Here is a 6,652-nt window from a genome sequence, read left to right as displayed (position 1 = left end):
TAGACATTAAAAGCATTAAAACGAAATGTGAAACATTATATATATATATATATGTGTGTATGGAGCAATTGTTTTTAATGTCCGACTTTTGTCTGTGCTGTTCAGTAAATGTGCATCTGTCCTAATTTATTGTAGCCTATCTACTACACAACCTAGTTCAAATTTATGAATCTCCCGCGGAAGTCAGGAGGGTTGGCAAGTAGGCTATGGTCACTGCTCCCCAGTAAAATTGAATAATTGAGGGGTTACTTACAGTACAAAAAAGTACAGCATTTGTAGAACTCGGATGATACTACATAAATTGCCATGCAAAGCCAGAGACTGTTGCTTGTAGACGACAAGACTGCTGTAACCATTCAAATGTGGAGGCTACACTGCATTGAAGGTGGGTTGGCTTACTTGACACAGAACACAGAAAACGGACACCACAAAAAAGGGCTTAAAGCAGGTCCTAAACAGCAGCAGGTCTGGTTGAGGTGTGAACTGGTCTCCTAAAAATGGCTTGAGCTGTGAGGATAAGAGGAGGCACACTGTTTCTGTTATTACATTTCAATAATAGAATATGACACACAAAACACAAACCACATACATACACACATACACATACAAAGGCCCGTCTTGGTTTAAAGCCCACTCACCAACGTCAAGGTGCAAGCCTATCGAGTGGGAACACGAGACCAATCACGAACAGGACAAACTCAGACGGGACAACACAGCATACAAATAATCGAGGAATATACACAACATCTAAATATAAGACCAAATTTTCTTAAACTATTGGAGACTTGGAAATAACAACTAGGCCTACATGAAGACTTTCACAGTTTCAGACTGCTGTAACCATTAAAGTTTGGAGTAGGCTGCATAAGCTTACACTTAACAATGCACACACACAAAACGCTCAAAAAGGGCTTAATACATACAACAAACTGATCAGGCTAATCATTTTTTAATGAAAATGACCACAAGACAACCTCCTGTGCATAGTTGAAATGGTAGTGGGATACGGTGATAAACTGGAGTGATCTTTTGACAGCAATTATTAGCCTTTTCCAAGAATGGACAGAAATGGGATATTTTTAGAATAACAGGAATTTATTCACATACAATGTAAAGGAGTTGATGTGTAGCATGAAGATGAAACGATACACTGAGTTTGGGTGTTTTCAGTCAACGTTGGCGTTCACCGCTTCCAGCTATCGAATGGCCGACTGGTGTGATGGATAGCCTAACGTTAGAGAGATAAATGTAGGCTATGGTTATGTTAATAAAGCTAACAATGATGTTGTAACATGCATGCAGCACTGCCGATCTGATCTGAACGATTGATTCATTATTACCATGGATCGGTATTGGGATTGATCAAGGGCGAATGTGAAATAGCAGCCACGAACTCAGCGGGTTTTCCGAGATGCGGTAGCCGCGGCCAGAGCTCCTGCTGGCGGGGAGTGAAGCTCTTCAACTCGCCTGTCACTGGCTCCCTGGAGGAATTTAGCCTGGCTGCAATAACGTTATCGCGAACGGAATGAATACCATCTACTAGCAAACAAAACATGTTAAATTATATTTAACCTGTTAAAACTAAGATGCCAGGATCAAAAAATAATTTCTCCAATTGATATATTTGACAAAAACAGGTTAATATGCAAGCCGGTTTTCATTGCTAAATCAAAGCGGGGAGAGCCGGGAACGCGCGTCTACATTTCAGAGAAATGTGAACTTTTTCGTGGACGCGCGTCGGCCAGAGAAGCTCAACTGCGCAAGTCAAAAGTAACCGGAAATAGTCAAATGACTACAAATTTTGCCAAGATGGCGCGGTTCAATAGGGCTTCATTGTTGATAGCGGCCAGTGAATGGAGTGGCTGTATCCAGTTTATATAATACATCCATGGAACAAGCTATGATATTCGTGGACACCAATGAGAATCGGATCGGATTTTGAACGAGGAGGATGATTCGCCCGTGCAGATAGTGGGCTTTGCGGGGAGTCTGATTGGTTTCTCTAATTGGTCACTAATCACAGCTTTCCACTTTTCACTCTAGCGAGCTGTCGGTAGCGTTTCTGGCACACAATTTACTTGGACTTTCTTCCACATTAACTCTCACTTCACAGAGGTGTTTATTACACAAACAGCAAAGTGTGTTTACCTAAATTAGTTTTTTTTCTCTTGAGACCATCCTGATCTCGCTGGTTGCTCCCGTATATGTAATGTTCAAATCAAATGCAGCTGGATTGGAAAGGTTCTGTGATGTTCTGTCCCCGATACTGCCCTATGTTGCTGTACTCGTACTTGCCTGATACCTCTCGCGACAGCCGCCCGATACCCCTTTACGGCAACGTGCCATGTGCAATCAAGATCAATTGGAAGCAGATGGGCACGGTGTGCAGAACAACAACATGTCAGCAGCTTGGACATCTTTTAAGATTTGCGATGCTGACCAGAGCAAAGCAGACTGCAAACTATGCTCTGCTAAAATGTCAAGAGGAGGGGCAAAAAATAGCACATTTAACACAGTTTACTTTGAAATGTGTAGCAGTGCCATGCAAGTTTGTTCAGGACAGATATGTTTTATTTTATTATCAGCACATGGATAGTTGCCCATACACCTATAGCCCAGTGTGTCCTCTGGATAATTTAAATGCTATTTCAGTTCCCTCTTCTATCCAGTATGTACAATACAGGCTGCTGACTGAGCTGAGATTAAGCCCGCTGTTTGGTGGTGCTAAATACGTTATTTAAAATAACTGATGTTATTATTTATTTATTTATTGAACAAGAAGAACCTACCTCTGACTTTTCTGAACAAGGCTTAGTCCTCAATGACAGCACTAATAGTAGTTTAGTTGTTCTGCTACAGTTCTATGTTGTGTGCTACTGAAATGCACTGAATGTGTTAAAGTTGAAATGTGTGGCAGCGGTGCCATGTTTGTTGAGGGAAATTAATGTCAGCAATGGCATAACTTGCACATTTAATTTATTATAGCCAGAAAGTGAGGAACATCTGATGAAAATGAAAAAAAACGTATTTATTTGTTTAGGTCGTCGTTGTGGTATTATTAGTTACTCGGTATCGGTATTCGGTATTGGCAAGTACACACATGTCAGTACTCGGACTCGGTCAGCAAAAAAGTGGTATCGGGACGTCCCTAGTCTCCGACCATCTGCCCATATTTTGTGGCGATATTTTGTGGCCTACTCCTAATTCCAAGAGGCTCAACCGCCTGGATTTGAGACGATACGTATCTTGACTCAGCGAGTGTATAAAGGAGGAGGTCATAGCCTACATTCACGCTCTACCTCGAGACAAGTGGGGCCTCTTTATGCTCTGTAGAGCTGGATCTTGCACTTCCTGGCTAAGACCCAGTAGGTGGAGACATCAACGAGCCCAGAAGGAGAGTATACAAAAAGAAAACTAAACCTTAGATCCACTTCAGTGGAACGGAATATTGATTGTACACATGTTTTAATCATCTCCTCGTCATCTTTGTCATCATGATGAATGATCATCACTGGGTTCCTACATGGCTGCTTACCTGCCTACTCTGCCTGGCTAACTCCTGCTTCTCCCCTCAGCTACACAAGCTCTCCAGACTAGTACATCATATGCAGTCCTCTACTGCCATGATGATGATGAAAGTGGGCTTTCAGATGACAACGGTGATGATGATTTTTAAGACATATTCACAATCATTTCTGACCCGTGAAAAGTAGCCTGTGGTGCAGCGTGTCGGAGTGCAATGGTAATGACTGTGTTCTGTCCTCCTGAGAGAGAGAGAGAGAGAGAGAGAGAGAGAGAGAGAGAGAGACAGACGCCCATAGGGTTTTGATTTTCCCCGTCCCGAAGTCCATCATGTTCCCTCCATGAGAGGATCAGTGACAGAACATAATGTTCTTTACACAAAACATCATCCATTCCGGCCGGGAGAAACATCAGAGAAATCCATGCACTGATGCTTCCATCTCTGCTCCAAGCCCATCATTTTTTGGGGGTCAGGATTGTAAACATCATCATCATCATCATTATGGTCATCATCTAAAAGGCCATTATCCTAATCATGATCCATTAATCATGTCTGTGACAGTTAGTGTTTGGTGCTCTCTCCGTGGGTCTGGGAGGTCCCTCCTCCACCTCTGCTTCCTCCTCCATATCCTCTACTTCTTGTCCTGACACAGTGAATGGCTGGATGAACTCCCCACTGATGTCAGGACAGCAGAGTCGCTGCCCATCTTCCCCCGCAGGCTCAAAACTCACCTCTTCAAGAAGCACTACCACGGCCCTCCCTCTTAAGCACCTGTTGTATTTATATTTTGCTACGCTTACACTTTAGCACTATATCATGCTCTTAATCACTTGTTTAGAAGGGAGTTCTAGAGAGTAGTAATACACCGACTACCTAAACGCAATTATTGTAAGTCGCTTTGGATAAAACCGCCTGTTAAATGGCTGTAATGTAATGAAATATCTGTGCAGTGTCTCTGCGTGTCTGGACCGGCGCTGAGTCATCCGTACGGTACGGTAACTGAGCCATAGTCTGTTCATCCGTACGGTAACTGAGCCATAGTCTGTTCATCTGTACGGTAACTGAGCCATAGTCTGTTCATCTGTACGGTAACTGAGCCATAGTCTGTCCATCCGTACGGTAACTGAGCCATAGTCTGTTCATCTGTACGGTAACTGAGCCATAGTCTGTTCATCTGTACGGTAACTGAGCCATAGTCTGTTCATCTGTACGGTAACTGAGCCATAGTCTGTTCATCGCGGAGACGCCGCCTGGCAGACATCAGACGGCGTGGGGAACAGAGGCGTCTCTCACTGGGCGTGTGCAGCAGGAAGTCTGTCAGCTTTCTCTCTGTTCAGCCTGTACTCCCTGTCGCCCACCTCTTCACCACCGCGGGTGGTCCTCACCCCCCCACCTCTTCACCACCGCGGGTGGTCCTCACCCCCCCACCTCTTCACCACCGCGGGTGGTCCTCACCCCCCCCACCCCGTGATCAGGAAGCGGACCAGTAGCTCGCCGGGCGACAAGCGGGGGCTCAAACCGGTGTTGGCGGCGCTAAAGAGGAAGTCATCTGTCTAGACAGATGACGGTAAGGCGGGACGACGGAAAGGTCAGGTATCTGATGATCACAGACGGTTGCCAGGACAGCAGGGGAAGCTCCCCGAGCAGAGGAGGAGGTTATTACTGGAACGCTGCTGCGCGCTTGTTAGGCTCCCTTCTGAGGAGTCTATTGCTGTTAGGGGACTAGTACTGTGAAGCCTCCTTGTGATGTTCCCTACAGGGGACGAGTGTAGTACTGAAACACCCTGTAGCATACTTGACAGGCTTCCTAGAAAGGATTCTATAGCTGTGAAGGCTGTTTGTGAGGCTCCCTCTGGCTTTTTTTTGGGGGGGGGGGGGCGGGGGGGGGGGGGGGGCAGAGTGCTTTGTGTGTCTCGTGTTGGAGGTTTTGGCAAGTGCACGTTGTTATGGCAACAACAGTACCTTTTCCGCAAAATAAAAAAACGACCACAACCCTACAGTGTGACCAGATCACGGCCCGATTCACCTCCTCACCGCGTCCACCGGCCGGCGGAGGTCAGGAAGCCGTGGTTGTTATGGAGGTCCTGTCGTAAAGAGAGGTGAAGGTAGGGAATAGCATATGTGTTCCGGCTGGAGCGGCGACAGGGTCCGGCCCTGGGTGTGTTGTGTGAGCGGCCTGCCAACCCAGCCAGCCTGCTGTAGTGGACCTGCTGCCAGGGACGGAGCGGGCGCGGGGCCAAAGGATGGCTCTCTCATTCACATGCATTTCATGCACAATTTTCCTTTTATTTTTATTTTATTTTTAAATAACAGCCTTAGACTCCTGAAAGTCTGAAGGATTCTGATTAAGGATTCTGGGGAGGGGAGGGAGGGGGGGAGTGAGAGAGAGAGAGAGAGAGGGGTGAGAGAGAGAGAGGGAGAGGGAGAGAGAACTGCTCTTGTGGAAAATAGTATTCAGACCAGGCTCTCGTCTGAGTGGGAATAACTAGGCATAAGTCACACTGCCTGTGAGTCTCTCAGATCGAGGCATAGGTTAAGACTATACTCCAGCCTCCATTCCTCAGTTATATATATACACATTTCCTCTGTGTGAGAACAGTCTGTTCCATCTTTCTGTCTCTCCCTCCCTCTCTCTCTTTATATAACCGCATAGCTAGGCAGCAACCTTACACAGAATCAATTGATGGCATAAATCAATTCATAGTGATTGAATCGGTTGAGCGTAGCTCAGCATGAATGCTGTACAATGGAGGCCCTTTGTGCTGTATAGCTTGGACTTCAGAGACTTGCTGTTTATGCAAGTCACGGATGGGATATTGATAAGTAAATAAGCAGTGCAGCACTGGCACAGCGGCTCCTGGCCGGTCAGGCTATTCAGCACCAGACAGCGGGACAGCGACGGCCACGTGATTGAGCTCGACTTTGTAGCGTGCTATGACGCTGTCCATGGTGCTGAACTCAGGGCTGCTTTGACACAGGCTTTTTACACATGGTTCACTATAGGTACGTGAGTATTGTTCTATGTATTCTCTATTAGTGACAGTGCCTGTCGGGGCCTTCGCCCATTTTGCACATGGCCGTAACTCGTAACAAATTCCTTATAAAACCTATTGCTGTATTACATTTTTC

The sequence above is a fragment of the Borostomias antarcticus genome (genome assembly GCF_949987555.1).
Source record: "Borostomias antarcticus genome assembly, chromosome: 13".
Taxonomy (NCBI): domain Eukaryota; kingdom Metazoa; phylum Chordata; class Actinopteri; order Stomiiformes; family Stomiidae; genus Borostomias; species Borostomias antarcticus.
This window is presented reverse-complemented; position numbering follows the sequence as displayed.